General features: G+C 39.7%; 1 protein-coding gene across 3 annotated transcripts in view; it reads right to left on the bottom strand.

Annotated features, from left to right (window-relative positions):
- Nucleotides 1–15,749, bottom strand: part of HPCAL1 (hippocalcin like 1) — a 196,146-nt gene extending 180,397 nt beyond the window's left edge. For 2 of the 3 annotated variants that reach the window (XM_027850578.1, XM_027850580.1), the window contains exon 1: nucleotides 15,525–15,749. The gene's annotated coding sequence lies outside the window, so the exon portion shown is untranslated. Of the gene's footprint in view, nucleotides 1–15,513 lie in introns of all 3 variants that reach the window. The other variant, XM_027850579.1, reaches the window with a different exon arrangement.
- Nucleotides 15,750–19,345: the final 3,596 nt, after the last annotated feature.

The raw sequence follows: 19,345 nt of genomic DNA, 5'->3' as shown, positions 1-19,345 counted from the left end.
ATAATCTATAACCATTATGACTTCTCTCTCATTATGAAATAATAGAAACAACTCACATTTCTATGCCAAATTAAGGGATACAAAGAGCTCTAACACCTTATAAGGTAAGGGTGAAAAAACTATATCAGCTTGTAAACTGATAAGTGATCATAGCATCATCATTTCATAGATCTAGACTTGGGAGCAAATTCAGAGGCCATCTGGTCCAACCCACCAACTTATAAGAAAAAGCCCAGGGAGATGAAATGATTTGTCTGAGGTTATTTAGGTAGTAAGCATTAATGCAGGGAGAGTCACATAACCACAAAGCAGCAGAGCTTGCATGAACTGGATTCTACTGGTTTCAAGTCCAGCATTCTTTCTGTTCTTATACTATACTGCCTCTTAAGTGAATAGAAACCAGCACCTAAATAATGCAGCTAAAAATGCCAGTCATCAACTAGCCAAAAACAGTAGATGAAAATAAAAATACGTCATGTAGATTGCTCAGTTATTTTCTTCACTTCCTCCTTTGGGTTCAGTTCTCTGCTGTCCATTAAGAAAACCTTTACCTATGTCTCTTGAATGCCACCTTAGTGAAACCACTACATGGATGTGACTTACTTATAAGGCCAATTTAACAATATAAATTCTCTTTGAACTCTGGCCTGAATAAATATATCACTCTGGTATTTGGTTTCCTAACTGATTGCATGGAAAAAGTGTGAATTAGTGTTGGTGAGTCCCTAGAGAAGACAATAACTTATATTGTATAAATGATAATTAGCATGTTGTATAATATTTGTATAACAGTTTGTATGAGGTTTAAAACTTACAAAGTACCTTATATCCATTATCTCATTTCATCTTCACAGTAATCCTATGAGATAATAAAGTATCATTACCTCTATTTTATTTTAAAAAAAAAAAGGAAACTGAGGCTCAGAAAGGTCTATTGATTTGCCCAAGATCACACAACAAGCAGGAAGCAAATACAGGACGCTAAATCCCAGCCCTCTGACACCAAATTCAGAATAGAGCAGTGTTTCTTAACCTGGAGTCTATGAACTTGTTTTTTAAATGTTGATAACAGTATTTCAATGTAATGTTTCCTTTGCAATTTTATTTTGTGCATTTTAAAATATTATGGAGAATGAATAAAGGGGTCCCTTATACAAAAAAACTTCAGAACTCCATGTTCTAGAAATTTTCTAGCCCAAAGAAAATAACACTGAACTAAATAAGAGTCAGAAGGCCTGGCTTCTAGGCCCAGTTCTCCCTTTCAGTAGCAGTGTGGCTGAGCAAATTATTTATCTTCTCAGCTTGTTTTCTTCTCTAAAATGTGGAAGTAAAACCACCTACCCAGCCTACTTCTGTTTGCAGATCAAATGAAAAAAAGTATAGCAAAATCTTTCTAAATTATAGGATACTATTATAGCGAGGAGCACAGAAGGACAGGAGAAATTAAGTGTGACACCATTCTGTCAATATTTATTAAGTACCTACTATGTAATAGGCACTGTGGTAAGTGCTGGAGACACAAAGAAAGGCAAAAAAAAAAATGAGTCCCTATACTAACACAATATGCAAACAACCATGTATGAACAAGCTATATCCAAGATAAATGAAAATCAGAGGCTCATAGATTGAGGGTCAAAAAGGACGAAGAGGTCACCTCATTTTACCAATGAGGAACCTAAAACCTGGAGAGATGACTTGACCATGGTCTTGTATATACAAGTGGTAGACAGCAGAACCAGGAAATGAACCCAGGTTTTCTGACCCTGGCTGCTCCCTACCCTATGGAAGAATGAGAAGTCAGGAGGGAACAAAATTACTCCCGCCAAAAAAAACAAACAGCAAGAGAAACACTGAAAAGAAACAAAACTACCAGAAATGCTCAAAAGAAGAGCTTTAAAATAGAAAAATGAATAAGAAAACCAGGTGTAACCATGCACATTCCAATAGTGGTTGAATACATACAAAGAATTTCCCTCTGTATTCCCATGAAGGAGGTGGCAAAAGTATTATTATTCCCAATTAACAGGTAAAGAAACTGAGGCTCAGAAAAGTTAAATAAACTACCCTGACTTAAGACAGCTAGTTTAAGGGACAGGGTTTTAATTTTAACCAGGCTGTCTCTTGGCAAAGATGAGTTTCAACAAAATGGGGAAAAACAAAAACAAAACTCTATAGATTAACAGAAGCAAACATAATGCAATTGAATAAAAATCAACTAAATCAAGACTAAAAATAGCATCAGAAACAAAGCTAGAATTTCCTTAAGAAAAAGTAAAATCGGTACTTTCCATACTGAAGAAATTTTTAAAATTAATTATTTATTTTTAGTTTTCAACACTTCCATAAGATTTTGGTTTTGAATTTTCTCCCCCCACTACTTCTCCCTCCCCCCCACCCTGGGAGGCGTACAATCTGATATAGGCTCTACATATACATTTGCGTTAAGCATATTTCCCATTAGTCATGATGTAAAGAACAATTAGAACTAATGGGAAGGACCATGAGAATGAAGCAATAAACAAAACAACAAAGCAAAAGGAGACCAAATAGTAAGCTTCCCTCTGCATTCAGACTCCATATTTCTTTCTATGGGTGTGGAGAACAATTTCCATCATGAATCTTTGGAGTTGCCTTAGATTCTTGCGTTGCTGTGAAGAGCCAAGTCTATCAAAGTCAGTCATCCCATAATGTGATTGTTACTGTGTACAATGTTCTCCTGGTTCTACTCATTTCACTCTGCATCAGTTCATGTAAGTCTTTCCAAGTTTTTTTGAAGTCTGCCTGCTCATCATTTCTTATAGCACAATAGTATGCCATTACATTCATATATCACAACTTGTTCAGCCATTCCCCAATTGATGTGTATCCCCTCAATTTCCAATCCTTTGCCACCACAAAAAGAGCTGCTATAAATATTTTTGTACTTGTGGGTCCTTTTTCCGTTTTCATGATCTCTTTGGGATACAGACCTAGAAGGAGTACTGCTTGGTCATACTAAAGGAATTAAAAGAAGAAATAAATAAGCAAAAAAAAAAAAGGTCAAAAAGAAAAAGGTATTAGAGTGAAACTAAGGAATCTTAGGATAAGTTGAAGATGAATTGGTTAGAAATACCCACAGGAAATACACAGACAGCTATGGACTTTTTGAAAAGAATGGCAAAAGAACAGTGTGTGGGGGGGGAAACATTACACACTGGAAATTGATTTGGAAGAAACAACAAAGATGAAGGATGGGGGCTGGTTTAAACATTAATCTCATCTAGTTCAAACTATTTGACAGATAAGGAAATAAAGGAGAAATGACTTAAAATAATTGCTCAAGGTCAAATCATACCTTTCTGATAGAATTTGAGTAGCAATCTTTTTACTAAGGTCCACAATGACCTTTAAGCCATCTTGACTATTTTTTAAAATAAAGTTTCTATTTTTGCAACAATTTTCTCTTTTAAAAATGTTTTTAATTTTTTTTTAAAATTTTAAATGCTCCCCTACCCCAAAAAGGGGCCTAGAAAAATAAAACCATCAAGGAACTCAGAAAGGGAAAGAAGAACCTTCCCCTACCTGAAAGGCACAGGCAACTCAGACTTCAGTATTAAATGTCTGGTCATACCAAATGGTCTAAATATGTTTAGAACAGTTTTAGACCAGTATTCTTTAAAAAAAAAAATCACAAAATTCTTGAGATTTTACAAATTGGGAAACTGAGTCACAGCAAAACCAAGCCATTGCCCACAGTTGGTAGAACTCATGTCCAAACTCATAAGCTTTTAGTATTATAGATTTATGTGTAATAAAAACAATCAGGAATAATAAGATATCACTAATAACATAAATTAACAAATATAATATATAAATATATATATTAATATGTAATTTATAATAAAAAATAAATTTTAGTAAAGTAATAAAATTTTAAAAAATAAGACAACAATCCTCTATATACACCTCCAGGGGGAAAAAACTGATTACAGTTTACCAGCCTTTGGCAAATACTATATTATGTTGGTAAATACAAATACAAATATTATGTTGGTAAAAGGTCTGGCTTGAAAGGTAATAAAAAAATCAAGTGACTGACTTTTTTTTGAGTAAAGGAAAAAGTAGCACAAAAAGGGCTACTACTTGTGTCTTGCATTCCTATCCTTCCTATCCTTAAGAGACAATAATTGATTGCTTACATTATGATGTGACATGGTATTGTCATATTAATAGCAATTGGTTTCCTCTCAAACAATTAGGAGATCTTTAATAAAGCACCTTGAGGTGGGTTGTCGAGGTATTCTCTGGCAAGGGCAGAGAACAGAGGTTGGGGAGCCTCACAGGTCTTTCTCTTCCTTCTGTCAGTAAGTGGACAGTGGGCTCTGAATCAGACAACCCAGAAAGAGACAGTTGGGTGTAGTGAGGTGAATGTTGGGATTGAAGTCAGAAGACCTGATTTCATTTCCAGCCTGTTCTACCTCCTACCCTTATGAGTTTGGGAAAGTCACAACCACCCTCTCCAGATCTTGATTTCTTCATCTGTAAAAAATAAATAAATAGGTGAATGAATGAATAAGTTAAAAAAAATGGATGAATGGACAAATAAACAAATAGGGGAACTGCTGATCGGCAATGAAGTGAGCCCAGAAGTAAGAGGTAAAGGAGAAAGACCAACCAGATCCAAGATCAGAGAATTACCATCCAAAACCCGGCTTTTCCATTTTACTACCTCTGTGACTATTAAGTGTCAAGACACTTAATCTCTCTCTTGGTCTCAGTTTCCTCATATGTAAAATGAGGAGATTTGGATTAGATGGCCTCTAAGGTCTATTCTAGGTCTCTTATCTATTAGCCTATGAAGATGAGGAGAGCAGTCTAGACTGATTTGGAACCTGGGGAGTATTTTTAATGATAATAAACAAACAGAAGTCCATCTCTTTAACATCACTATTCTTCCAATGATACAGTAAGGCTGCAAGTTATGGGATAACAGAATCTACAAAGAACTGAAGCACTGGGTCACTAATGAAAACAATGGAGAAGCACATGTTAGACATGAGCTACATTGTATCACCAAGATAGAATTGCACAAGACAAATGTTATGAAGGAAATCATCAGAGAAATATGTGACTAGAAAAGCAAGAACTAGGGATAACTCATGCAGCCTACATGCACCTAATAATGTCTAGAGCAGGGGTTTCTTAATCTGTGGTTCACCAATGATAGATTTTCAAGGTGTGTGTGAAATTGGATAAGAAAAAAAGCTACATCTTTATTTTTACTAATTTCTAACTGAAATTTAGCATTTTTTTTAATTACTTAAAACCATTATTCTGACAAGGTATTCATTTGCTTCACTAGACTATCAGAGGGATCCATGACACAAAAAGGGTTAAGAATCCTTGGTCAAGGGAAAGAGCCCAAGATATTGGATGGGCTCCCTGGAAAGAAACTATAGGAAGACATTGACAAGAGAGAGTCATGCAGAATAAGAGGTGTGGAAGGGTTTGGCTGTGCACAATTGGAGAAAGTACTGCTGGTCTTAAGATCCAAGAAGAGAAGAGCTCAAACTCTACTCCATATACTTACTAGCTGTCTCACCCTGAGCAAGTAACTTAACCTCTCTTAGCCTCAGTTTTCTTATCCACAAATTAGGGCTGATAAAAGCACTTACCACACAGGATTGTTTTGAGGATCAACTAAAACAATAAATGGAAACCTAAAAATCGTCAGATAGATAGATAGAGATAAATAGATAGATGGATGGATAGATGGATGGATGGATGGATACTAGGGATTATTATTGTTGTTGTTATAATTGTTGTTGTCATTGTTATCATCATGAGAGCAGAGATCCACCTAAGTCAAAATGAGGAAGTTGGGCTAGATGATCTCTAAGGTCCTTTTGGCTCTAAATCCCACAGAAGGGTAAATCCTAATTTGTAATTTAATACCTAGGTAGCCACAAATATGTCACTTTCCTTCTCAGAACATTACCTTGTTTATTCTGTAAAGTTGAGACAATGCTTATACTATTTATCTCACAAGGTTATTATGTCAAAATCGTTATAAGCCCAGTAGTTGCTGTTCAGTCATTTTAGTCATGTCCCACTCTTTGTGACCCCATTTAGGATTTTCTTGGCAAAAATACTGGAGTGGTTTGTCATTTTCTTGTCCAGCTCATTTTACAGATGAGGAAACTGAGGCAAACAGGGTTAAATGATCTGCCCAGGGTCACACAGCTAGTAAGTAAGTGTGTGGGGCTAGATTTGAACTCAAGAAGATGAGTCTTCCTGATTTCAGGCCCAGCACTCTATTCACTGCACCACCTAGCTGCCCTTATAAGTTCTAAACAACTACCAAAAAAAGTGAGCTATTATATCATTATCTACCAAGACTCCCAAAGCGCCAAGCAATCATCCCACAATCATCATTGTTATGACTTAGAAACACAGGATTTAGAGCTAGAAGGGACCTTGGAGATCCAGATCACCCCTTTCCAATCACAATTTAGAAAATTAAGACCCAGGGAAAGAAAATGATTCATCCTTGAACAAGCCTTCATTACATAAAGTACATTAAAATTGCCCAGCAAACATTATGCTAAATTTCCTGCAGAAATAGATCACAAAGTCATAATGAAGAAATGACTTAAAACTGGAAAATGGGGGACTGGGGCACCATTAAAATGATCAATTCTATGTCCCAGAAACTGCAGCCTCATGCACGGAAAGGAAGGCAGAGGCCCTGACCACTCAAAGAGGAAGGAGAACTATGGGCTACACATACTTACATAGGATTTTTAATTTTGAGAGCAGCCCTGAGAGGGTAACTTTAGCCAAAGAGCCTATGCTTATGACAATTTCAGCAAATGCTCTCCATTCGCCAAAATGGGGAAAATCAAGATTCCATAACAATGAGCACTGTTCAATTCTTGATGATGAATCACACTGACACCTATTTGAATAGTCATGGCATTTCCACACCTAAATTGTGGAATTATCATCATTCTTCTACATCTCTTTGAGAGATTCTAAGGAGATAAGTACAAAGATGACCACAAATGCATTTTGAGATTCATGTATTCCAAAATGACAGCTTTCCAAAGTGCAAAATAAAAGCCTTTCCCTGGGATACCTTTTTGGCTTTCTGTAAGTTTCCGCCATTAGGTTCTGATACCTAATGACTTTTCTCTAAAGTCTGACTCAAAGCACACCAAGTAAAATTGAATTCTAAAAGAAATTATAAAAGGTTGAGTCCCATTACCCAAAGGCCTAAGGCAAAATGGGATCAAATTCTGACCATCTTTTCATTTTTGCAATAATCCAATGAACATGATAGCACTGGAAAGGAAAGAGTTTATTGGAAGTCTAGTGAAAGGATTACCACATTGGGACACAGCCTCAGGAAGAGGCCTATCTCTGTTAGTCAACCAACAGCTAAGTGACCTTAGACAAGTCATTTCACTTAGATACTTCAGTTTCCTCATGTATGTAATTGGTTTACACCTTTTCTTGAAAAATAAAATAGAATAAAAATTTATTTAATTAATACTATTACTATTATTAACAAAATATTTCTCTAGTGCTTTAAAATTTACAAAAATAACCACTCGCAAAGTAGGCTGTGAAAGTATCATAAACTTTAATTTACACATGAAGAAATTGAGGTACAGAGGGGTTAAGTGATTTGGTCCCACAGCTAGTATGAGATATGGGACTCAAAATACAGGTCTCCTGATTCTAAGTTCAAAAAGTTGTTTTGTTTTTTTTTCTTTAACTACATCACAGTGTCTTGAAAAGTAAAAGGCGCTGGGTATCCTTTAAATTGGAGCAACTAGGTAGCACTGTGGATAGAGCACCTGGCCTGGATTCAAATCTGGCCTCAGACACTGACTAGTTGTGTGACCCTGGACAAGTCACTCAACTCTGTTTGCCTCAGCTTCTTGATCTGTAAAATGAGTCAGAGAAGGAATGACAAACCCCTCCAATGGCTTTACCAAGAAAACCCTAAATGGAGTCACTAAGATTCAGGTACAACAGACAGGACTCAACAACATCCTTCAAATTGGGAAGGGCTGGATAAACTATGGGATATGAATAAAATAGAATATAACTGGACAGTCAGAAGTAACAATTATGGGAAATTCAGAGAATCATTCCATCTCTAAATCTATGATCCCTTGACCCTCTCCAGAATGGTGCTATATATACTTCGGATACCAGAAACCAAATAAAACTGTTATGGCCATCAAGTATTTTACATTCTATTCCTTTCTTACTCACTTTGGATTTAGGTGTCTATCATATTATGTATATGGAGCCAGTGTGATAAGATTAGGTGCCTTTCTACCAGTACTTGCTCCTTTACCCTAAAGACAGAATCTGTTCCTTTCACAATAGACTTCAGAAAATTCTCTGACTACCTTCAAATGTCAGGTTTAGTATAGCTTCAAGCCAGCAGTACATTTTGACAGGTGGAGTATTTCTTAATGACTATCGAATACAGGTTGAAGATTTTATCAAGTAAGCAGTGTCATAAATCATTGAAAGCATAATACCTGGACTGGGTAGTTTCAGCTAAGAAATTGCATTTTGGAGGAGAAAATTAAGACCTATATGTTCTGAGGCAGCTGTACAGATACCTCTCTATCTTCCATACCTCTATCACTCTGGTTATCTCTTCTAGCCAAACCCCTCAGCAAACATTAATACTATCCTCATCAACAGTACCAGCAACGGCATCATAATCATCATCACAGCTAACATTTATACAGTATTTTAAGGTTTACAAAGTATTTTACAAATACTGTCTCATTTTATCCCCATGACAATCCTGGAAGACACTAATAATAAACAAGGTATTTACATATAACTTTAAGGTTTGTAGTGCATTTCACACGTATTATCTCATTTTAGACTAACAATCCTGGGAGATAGATGCTACCCTTATCCCCATTTTACAGATGAGGAAACTAGGGCAAACAGAAGTTAAATGACTTGCCCAGGATTACTTAGCCAGTAACTGTTCGAGGTCAGATTTGAACTCAGATGTTCCTGACCCCAACTTTATCATTCCATCCATTTCATCACTTAACTGCCTACAGAACAGGGATAACTGCTACAGAGGGATAGCATTATGGGATGTAGGATGGATAATTTTGATAACATTAAATTTAAAAAGATTTTGCACAAACAAAACCAAAGTAACCAAGATTAGAAGGAAAGCGGGAAACTGGGGAAAATATTTTTACAACAAATTTCTCTGATAAAGACTTCATTTTTCAAATATATAGAGAACTGAGTCAAATTATAAGAATATGAGTCATTCTCCAACTGATATATGGTCAAATGATATGAAAAGGAAGTTTTCATACAAATAAATCAAAGATATCAATAGTCACATAAAAAATACTCTAAATCACTACTGATAAGAGAAATGCAAATAAGTACTAGGGCAGCTAGGTGGTGCAGTGGATAGAGCACAGGACCTGGAGTCAGGAGGACCTGAATTCAAATCCAGCCTCAGACATTGACACTTACAAGCTGTATGACTCTGGGCAAGTCACTTAACCTTGATTGCCTCACACAAAACAACAACAACAACAACAACAACAACTGAAGTACCACCTCACACCTATCAGATTGGCTAATATGACAGAAAAGGAAAATAATAAATGTTGGAAGGGATGTGGAAAAATTGAAAATCTAATGCACCATTTATGGAGTTGTAAACTGATTGGCCATTGTGGAGAGTAATTTGGAACTGTGTCCAAAGGGCTATAAAACTGTACACACTCTTTGATCTAGCAATGCCACTGTTAGGTCTGTATCCTAAACAGATCAAAGACAAATGAAAAAGATCTATATGCACAAAAATATTTATAGCAGTTCTTTTTGCAACAGCAAAGAATTAGAAACTGTGGGGATGTCCATCAATTGGGGAATAGCTAAACAAGTTGTGGTGCATGATTGTGGTGGAATACTATTGTGCTGTAAGAAATGACAAACAAGATGGTTTCAGAAAAACCTGGGAAAACTTATATGAACTGATGCAAGGTTCAGTGAGCAGAACCAGGAGACCATTGTACACAGTAACAGCAATATTGTATGCTTTTCATCTGTGAATGACTTCAATACTCTCAGCAATATGACCCAAGATAATTCCAAAGGACTCATGATGAAAAATGCTATCCACCTCCAGAGAATGAACTGATGGAGTGTGAATGCAGACCAAAGCATACTATTTTTTTTTATTTTTCTTGGGTTTTTTTTTTAATCTGTTTTCTTTTGCAACATGGCTAATATGGAAATATGTTTTACAGGACTGCACATGTATAATCTACAGCAAATTGCTTTCCTTCTCAAAGAGGGAGCAAGGAGGGAGGGAGAAAACTTGGAACCCAAATTTTTTAAATGAATGTTAAAAATTGTTTTTTCACACATAATTGAGAAAAAAATACAACAATTTTCAAAAAATAAATCGGGGTCATTTGTTCTGCTTGTTGCTGTGCAGTCATGGCTGACTCTTCATGACCCCATTGTGGGTTTTCTTGGCAAAGATACTGAAGTGGTTTGCCATTTCCTTCTTCAGCTCATTTTATAGATGAGGAAACTGAGGCAAACAGGGTGAAGTGACTTGCCCAGGTATCACAGCTAGTAAGTGTCTAAAGCCAGATTTGAATTCAGGTCTTCCTGATTCTGAGCCAGCTGCTTCTAACCACTGAACTGCCTAGCTGCAGTCATTAGTTTATTATAAACTTAAAATAGAATTAGTGATATAATGTAAGGGAGTCAAAATTGTTTCAATCTTTTATTATATTAATAAATATTTAAAATATATATATAGAAAGATCAACCACAAGGACCAAAGTATAAGCCTGCCAATCTTTTCATCTCTCTACCTGAACCAAATACATATTCCAGCCCTTGGTGCATTAGGTGTCACTGTTTAAGTTGTTTTGTTTCTTTCAGAGTGTTCTGAGAGGCACATGAAGCAACTAAGAACTAAACAGGTAGGAGTCACATTGATAGCAATTGGCAAGGTCATTAAACCCAGGTCTTCCATTCCCCAAACCTTTCCACTATATCGTGCTGCCTGCCTTCCTCCATACATAAGTAGAGATTTAAGAAATGTTTGTTAAATTGAATTGTGAAAGATATACAAAGATATAAATACATACATCTGAACATGTGGCAAACCCAGTGGATGATACAGGAGAGTCTTGTCCCTAAAAATACAACATGCCCATAGTCATTACAGTATAACTTCCCAGGCACAAATGACATCAAGCAGTACTGACAAATTGCGTTAAAAATGTATAATCCTCAAGTCTACACTTGCAGCTCATTAAATTAAAGCTTTTTTCCACAGTCAAACACACACAATTTAGTATGTCTCAGAGTGATCAGCTCTAATACAAATAGCACACCACTCTCAAGGTAACCTGAGTGGCTTCAAGTGTATCTTACCTGCTGGAGCTTGGATCTTTCTACAAGGATTCTTCATCGTCATTGGTTCATACCTAAGCTCAGTATCTCACCACAATGATGTCTCCCCAACTTCTTAAATCATTCATAAGCTGGCTTGCTGAAAGACATACTGTGAGGAAACAGAACTGCCTCTTCTAGGAAAGGCAATAAGAGGAAGAAAGAAAAGTTGATCTTGGTCCTAGAATCACAGGCATCATCTAGTCTAGACCAGTCATTTTATATATGAGGAAACAGAGGTCTAGTGAAAGGAAATGACTTATTCAAGGTCACAAGAGCTTGTTCACAAGTAATACATTCAATGTTACAAAGACCAGCGACAAAGTCACTAAAACCCAGGCTGACTAATTGCCAATCCAGTGTTCTTCCTACCGTATTACAAGTAGGCTCCTTAGTTAGGTTTCAAGGTCATTTCTTGCCCACAGATGTGAAGCTCTAACCCCACCCTCCCCACACACACATCCCTTCACCAAGTCGTCTACAAAGACTCTGATTAAATGTCTCCAGTGACAAGGAAATTCATCTCATGATGCAGTTTGCATAAATGAAGAAAAATCTGGATCAACAAGTACATTCAATTCACTCCCAGGCTGATATATACAACCATATCAGACAGCACAAACAGAAACCCTAAGCCTTTATATTCCAGATTCTTCTATTTCTACTTGAGCATTGAACTCTTATGAAAGCAACAGTATATCCAGAGGACTGTCCATATAGTATCATGGTACTAAAATCATACCAGTGAAGATTTTGCTGGAAATGAGTAGGGTCCTGGCTAACCTTATTATAGAGAGGTTTGAGCAATGTTTTACAGAGATTTATCTTATTCTTTTTCCTACATAGAGCAGACCAACTCTCAGTATATTCTCAAAATGTTCTCACAACAAAGTTGATTTCCTGTCTCATAAAGAGGAAAAAAATTGATTCAGACAGAGGACAGTGATGGAAAGGGGCATAAAGTCACACCACAAGTCAGTGGCAAAGCCAAGAATAGAATACAGCTCCCTGGATTTTCAATCTGGTACATTATCTACTGAAACCACCAAGCCTCTCTATAATTACGTGTTCTTTTCCAAGAGAGCCTGCAGTTGAATAGAAATGGATCTGGGATCAAAATACTGATTTGCTCGAAACAAAAGCCTAGTTTCAACAAGAAAAAAAACTCTGGGTCTGTCTTCAGTGCTGTGAAAGACAAGCTAATTTTAAAAATTTATTATTATTGAATCTGATTATCTGATTATGGGTTTGAAGAGGACAACTCACAGATGCAAGACCAATTTTCTCCAGAAGGATACAAAATCATTTTAGGAATCAGAAATAGGTTGCATTCTAGATGTGTCCCTGCCATCAAGTTCAGAAGAAAAATCAGGGATTGGGTTCACATATCACCTACAGTCTAAGCTTTTCAGTCCACTCCAAAGTTGAACTATACAAAGCTAACAGAAGAGATTTTTGTTTTCAGTCTCAAAAGCCACAAAGCATTCCAACTTCCCCAAAACCATTTACTACGGGGATACTTACGACTCGGGAATTAAATCTGATACTCCAGCAAAACCAAGCTGTTAACTTGTAGTAATGACATGGATGACAAGCAGATCATTTTGAAACTGTCTCAGATATAGATGGGGGTCTGCCATTCCCTGGATCCAATATGACTTATTTGGGTGTCTTTCAATGTTTTGCTATTTGACTTGAAATTGCTGGGATGAAGGGAAGAGGCCAGTGGAAATGGGGTTAACAGCTCATCCCTGAAAGCCACTGAAGGTCCCCTGGTAGCATCAGGTGTTAGGAGCAGTTCCCAAGGGAGAGGCACACCTCAAAGCTGAGGCAGATCGTTACCATAGCTTTACTTTCCAATGACAGTAGGAAACAGTGAAGCAGAGTTGGCAAGAGCCTCTGTGTGTGAGGGAGAGCTAATCTTGGTAATGGTTTGAGGCACACACACTCAGCAGAGTGTAATTTTGTGAGTGGGAGGTTTCAAAACTGAAGACTTAAAACAAATACATAAAAGAAATATGAAGATATGGGTGGTGAGGGGGGTCCCATAACCATCACCCCCTCCCTTTCCTGATCAGTTGAGAGGCTGACCTATTTCAGGGATGGAGAGTGAACTAGAAGAGGACAATTCCTAACCAGGGACATTTTGGTGATGAAAAGTCACTAAGCACAGAAAAAAGGATGAAATTTTCTGCTCAACAGTCTTGTGCAGGGCAAGGATTCTGATACTGGATGGGAGGAAATGGGAAGGGCATTCAACTGTGACTAAGAACTGAGGCCAAACTGAATTGAGAGGGGCTCAGACAGGGCTGACTGAGTCCAGCAACCAAGGTTGCGCAATAGCAGTCCCACTTGCAGTCATTCACTGCTAGTCTCAAACATTTCACAAGCCTGAGCATTCGCATTTGTTGAGCTAGAAAGCTTTTTGAATTACTGCAGTTTGTCCTGGAGACAGGAGAGGAGCCTCTTCCCCGATTTGCCTCCAAGAAAAAACGCATTAGACCCTCGGTAGCGGTAGCGTGAGTTACCTGCCACGACAATGTATATCTCCGGGAAGAGTCAATCCTGTGACTTCACTGGTAAGATTTGGGGATTCGAGAGGACAGTTTCTCAGTTTTAAGCTCAAGCTGAAAGTATACCAGCAGGTAAAAGATTAACCAGGGCTTAAAGTTTCCCCGATTCTGGGCCCTCCCATTAAATTAAAGAGGCTGAAGCTACCAATAAACATAAAACAAAATGAAAATCCCAGAACCAACCAGTTACCATAAAGCAAAATAAATAGGCTTTAGAAAAATGAAAATAATGAACAAATATCAGTGAAGTTTAGCTTTGAGATCTATCCAACACCACCGAAATGGGAGCATGAGGGGTGTGGGAGACCAGGGAAGGAGAAAGAGCTGGGATGCACACACCACCACCACCCGAACCCCAGCTACAGAGAGAGATCAAGGGATCGAGGCTGGTCTCCAGCAGGCAAGGATAAGAATGCAAGGTGGCAGTACTAGCTCCCGACCCCATAAACTGCAGTCAAGCGCCCCCTCCCCTTTGACTAAGAATTCAAAATCGTTAATGGTTCTCCACCTGCCACGTTCAAATCTCAAGGAAACCATGGGGCAAGACCTCCGAGAACCGCCTCCCCATCAAGGAATCGGGAGGAACAGCCGAGGATCAGCATCCTTTCACCACCACTATCAAGGAAATTCCCAAAAGGCTGGGAGGTTAAGGGAGGGGACCTGCACGCAGGAATTCAGCAACCAAACTGCGCTGCAACCTCAGATTCCCTGGTCTCATCGTTCAGGCAGACGGTGAGACGATCCAGCCCGGCAAATTCATTCTCGGGGGACAGGGGTCTCAAGTCCCTGCACTGTGGACAAGACTGTAGGATGAGGCCAGGCAAGAGGAGTCATCGAGAGAGGAGCGTTCAAAAAATTTATTCGACTAGCATCTATCTAATGCCTGTTGGGCGCAGAGCCCGGTACTGGGCAGAGAAAGATACCCAATTTAAATCATATGGTATTAGTGTTTGTAAGGGACCTTAAAGATGGTCCGGTCACAGATCCTCACTTTCCAGATGGGGAAATCGAGGCCCAGAGAGGAGGAACGACTAGCCCAAGGTCACGTGGCTAGTTAGTGACAGAGACGGGATTCAAACCCAGGACCTCTTGCTTCAAATCCAGGTCTCTACAGATAAAATACTCTCCCTGCCCTCAGGAAGCTCACAGCCTAGTACTGGGATGAGGCACAGACGCAGATAATAACTCTAATCCATAATATTTCATGCTAAGTGAATTAGCGAGGTTCCCCGGCAGGGAAATGCGCGCTGTGAGGTGACGGATCCTTTGACTTAAGCTGATTTTGGTATTGGTCTCCCTAGCCTCGAAGACGCCCTTTGGTCAGTGAAACCTTAGCGAGGGACAGAGAGAGGGGTGGCCAACATTCAGAAACAGCGTAGGCTAACCCAGTACACAGACAGACACACAGACAGACACACGCACACACACACGCACGCACACACACACACCTCTTTTGCTTCCAGCTTCTTACCGGGTCCTTACCAAGAGTCAGCAGGTCCCCCAAGTTGTGGTTCCCGATTACTGACCGCGGCACCGGGACTCTCCTTCTGGGGCTGCGAGGGGAGACGTGGAGGTGGCGTCCGCTTAGCGCCCAGCTAGCACGCTAGCAGCGCTGGCCCCACTCCCGCTCAAGCCACCGCTCCAACTCTACGCTCATCGCCACCGAGGAAAACAAAAGGAAACCGGCGGAGAGAAAAGAGGAAACGAGGTGGAGGCGCATGGGGAAGGGGGAGGGAGGGAGGGAGGGAGGGAAGGAGGAGGAGGTGGCTGAGGGGCGGAGAGGGCGGGCTGGAGGGATGGCCGAGGGGGCGGGGACAGGGGAGAGGAGCAGCCCCCAAAAGCGACGGGAGAAGGCTGGAGATGGAACGCGTTGCGCTGAAGTTTGGTGCTGACTCGGTTGGGAGGCGAGACAGAGCACTAGGAGAGAGGAAGGGACAGGCAGCGATCACTCCTCAATGACCCGCCCCTCCAGCCAAGGGCCCTGGGACTGGCCCGCCATTCGTGCCCCCACCCTTCCCAGACCAGATTCTATTACGAGGGCGGGGCCGGGATGTAGGCGGCACCACGGCTGGACACCTCCCTCCGGCGCGCGCCTTATGGTCCTTCCCCTGCTCTAGCCTCCTTACCTCCTACGCCTCACCTGACGCGTGCGGAGGAGGGAGAAGGGAGGAAGACGGAGGCAAGGGAGAGGGTTAGGGGCGACTGGGGAGGTGGTTCCTGTAGCGCCGGCTCACTTGGTACGCGCCTGCCCCGCGCCTGCCCCGCCCCTGCCCCGCCCCCGTCCCTTGCCTCTGCACTGAGCCTCTGCAGCAGGCAGGAAGTCCTGAGCAGCCTGGCCTCGGGAACTGGGCGAGGGGTGGGTTCCTTGAGTCTAGAAAGCCAGTAACACCCAGCTGGAGCCCTCCGGAGCGTAGACCATCCTCCTCAGGCTCAAGGTGTGTCTCCCCAGCCCAGCACGGACCCTAGCCCAAGACGCTAGCTGCGTGACCTTTGGACAAGTCAATCTGCCTGTGCCTAATTTCTTCATTTGTAAAACGGAGATCGTTCTACTTATTTCCTACTTCACAGGGTTGTTGTAAGGATCAAATAAGATAAGCTATTTAAAGCAGTTCTCAAAACTTAAAGCAATATATGTTAGCTATTATTATTAGATTCCGGGGGTGGAATGGTGGTAGATCGTTGTGTACCAGAAGTCAGGAGATTTTCATTTTTCACTCTATCCCCAAGGGCCTAGAACATAGTAGGTACTTGATAAATGACTTTCTTGCCTGCATGCTTTACTGTGTACTTGAAGGAATGAATTGAGTGAATGAATGAATTCTAATCCTGACTCAGACATTTACATATGTCACCACAGATTAATTGGTTCATTTTTGTGAACCTTCCTTTACTCACCTGTAAATTGGATCTAATAATACTTTCATGACCTAGTTCACAGGCCTGTTGTGAATATTAAGGTATTATATACTATCATGAGTAACTAACTGATGACTTGAAGGCAGTTGGAAGATGCCCTCTATTCACTATGCCACCTAGCTCCATGGGCCCTTTTCTCAACCCCATTCTCCCCTTCCTTAAGAGATGCAAAGTATCTTCAGAAAATGGCTTTTCCTTTTCTCCCCACTTTCCAAAGAAGGGAATGAGTGAGTCATTTGTGGGAATAAATGGGCAAGACAGATTTAAAACCCATCCTTTCCAGATTCTTTGTGTCACTCTAAAAAAATAGGTTTATCTTCTTAGGAAAGTACAAATACATACACTACCCTTTCCCCACCTCCACCAAAAAAGAAAAAAAGCCTTAATTTTTGAATAAAGTTTCGAATCCAGAGTTATATGGCAAAAAAAAATCTTAAATTTTTAAGATGTGGAACTACAAGGAAAATTAGAGATCACCTCAAGATTTCTTAACCTAAGGTCCATGAACATATATATGTATATATTTATATGTATCTATGTGTGTATGTATGTATATAAATACATACACATTTATAGACACACACATGTATATAATTGGTTTCTATTGTAATCCTATGTATTGTATTTTATAGATTTTAAAATGTTATTCTGAGAAGGGGTCCATTGGCTTCACCAACCTGTTGAAACGCTCCATGACATACACACACAAACACACACACACACACACACACACACACACACACACAAACAAAGTTGAAGAACTTCTGCTCTGGTCCAAGTCCCTCATTTTACAGATGAGAAGAAACTGAAGCCCAGAGAGGTGAGGTGTTACCCAGGGTTACACTGTAAGGGACAGAGTTAGGATTCTAATCCAGATCTTTTTTTTTTTTTTTTTTTGGCTAGGCAATGGAGCTAAGTGACTTGCCAAGGGTCATGCAGCTATTAAGTGTTATGTGTCTGAGGCTGGATTTGAACTCAGGTCCTCCTGACACTAAGGCAGAGTTCTGTCCACTGTGCCACCTAGCTGCCCCTAATCCAGATCTTCTGACTGCCAATCTAGTACTATTTTCACCCCACACGATGCCTCTTCAGAGCTATCATTCTAATGTCTCTAAGGAGAAACTCATAATCCAGTTCCTGTCCTTCTGCAAAGCCTCTGGTGGATACACTCAGGTTTTTTTCATTTTTAAATCATTAAAAGACCTATTACGTTCAAGGCCCAGTGTCACCTTCATATCCACTCTGGTGGATACAAAGATGAATTAGTAGCGGCTGCTGCCCTTGAGGTTACCAAAAATCCAGTAGAGGAGAAAAGTGATATACTGAACTGAAATACGAAGAAGAATGTGACTAAGTGCATCCTTCGGGGTGCTGCTCAAATGCTACTACTTCTGTGAAGCCTTCCTTAATCCTTCTGGCTTCCATCCCTCCTCTAAACTCTCACAGGACTTTGTAGCTCTTACCCATTCTCCTATAACGTGCCAATATATTCCAATCATCTTGTACATGTCGTCTCTCCTGCCTCAGCAGGGGAGCTCCTGGAGAACTGAGATTGTGGCTTATTTTTATATCCTTAATGGCAGAGAACTTTGACAGAGTAGATATTCAATGAATATTTGTTGATTTGCTGAATTAAGTGATTTGCCCAGGGTCACACCACAGCAGACCCGGAACTAGAATCCATGCTCCTGGCACTTTACAGTTTAATCTAGTACCTAAATAAGTACTATATGACAAATAATTATAACAATATGATTAAATTCAATAAATTCACTCAGTCCAAAATCAGTGTGGTATAATAGAAAAATCACTGAATCTGGATACAAGACTGATATATAATAGCTCTGTGGCCTTGAGCAAGTCCCCTGTCCTCTCTGAGCCATTGGGTTCCTCATCTGGAAATGAGCAAATTGGCCTAAATGATTTCTAAGGGGTCCCTTCCAGCACGAAATCATATGAGGCTATAAAGCTCTTAGAAATAGAAAAAAACTACAAACCAAGCATTTGGGAAAATCTGTGATCAGTTTGTTTACGTGGTATACTTTTATTTCCAAATATTATTTCCCTTGTAATTACAGAACAAAGGAATGTAGCTGTAAATTAAAAAAAAAAAAAAAAAAGGATTGATATTTGTCCCTAGCAGATGTGGCTGTGGTTGTGGCTGCTTCAGTCTTGGCCCATGGCATCTCTGCTCAGCATATTTTCAGAATCACAGAATCTTAAAAGCTAGGAGGGATTTAGTGTGAACTTAGCCCAACCCTTTCCTGAGTAAGAATTCATTCTACAACATACCTAACAAGTGATCAACCACCTTTTGTTGGAAGACCCTCAATGAGAGAGAACCCACTCTTTCCTGAAACATTCCATTCTACTTTTAGATAGCTTTA

Source organism: Vombatus ursinus, unplaced genomic scaffold, assembly GCF_900497805.2.
Source record: "Vombatus ursinus unplaced genomic scaffold, bare-nosed wombat genome assembly UNPS02009062.1, whole genome shotgun sequence".
Lineage (NCBI taxonomy): Eukaryota > Metazoa > Chordata > Mammalia > Diprotodontia > Vombatidae > Vombatus > Vombatus ursinus.
The sequence above is the reverse complement of the archived record's forward strand: the minus strand, read 5'-3'. Positions and strand labels throughout refer to the sequence as shown.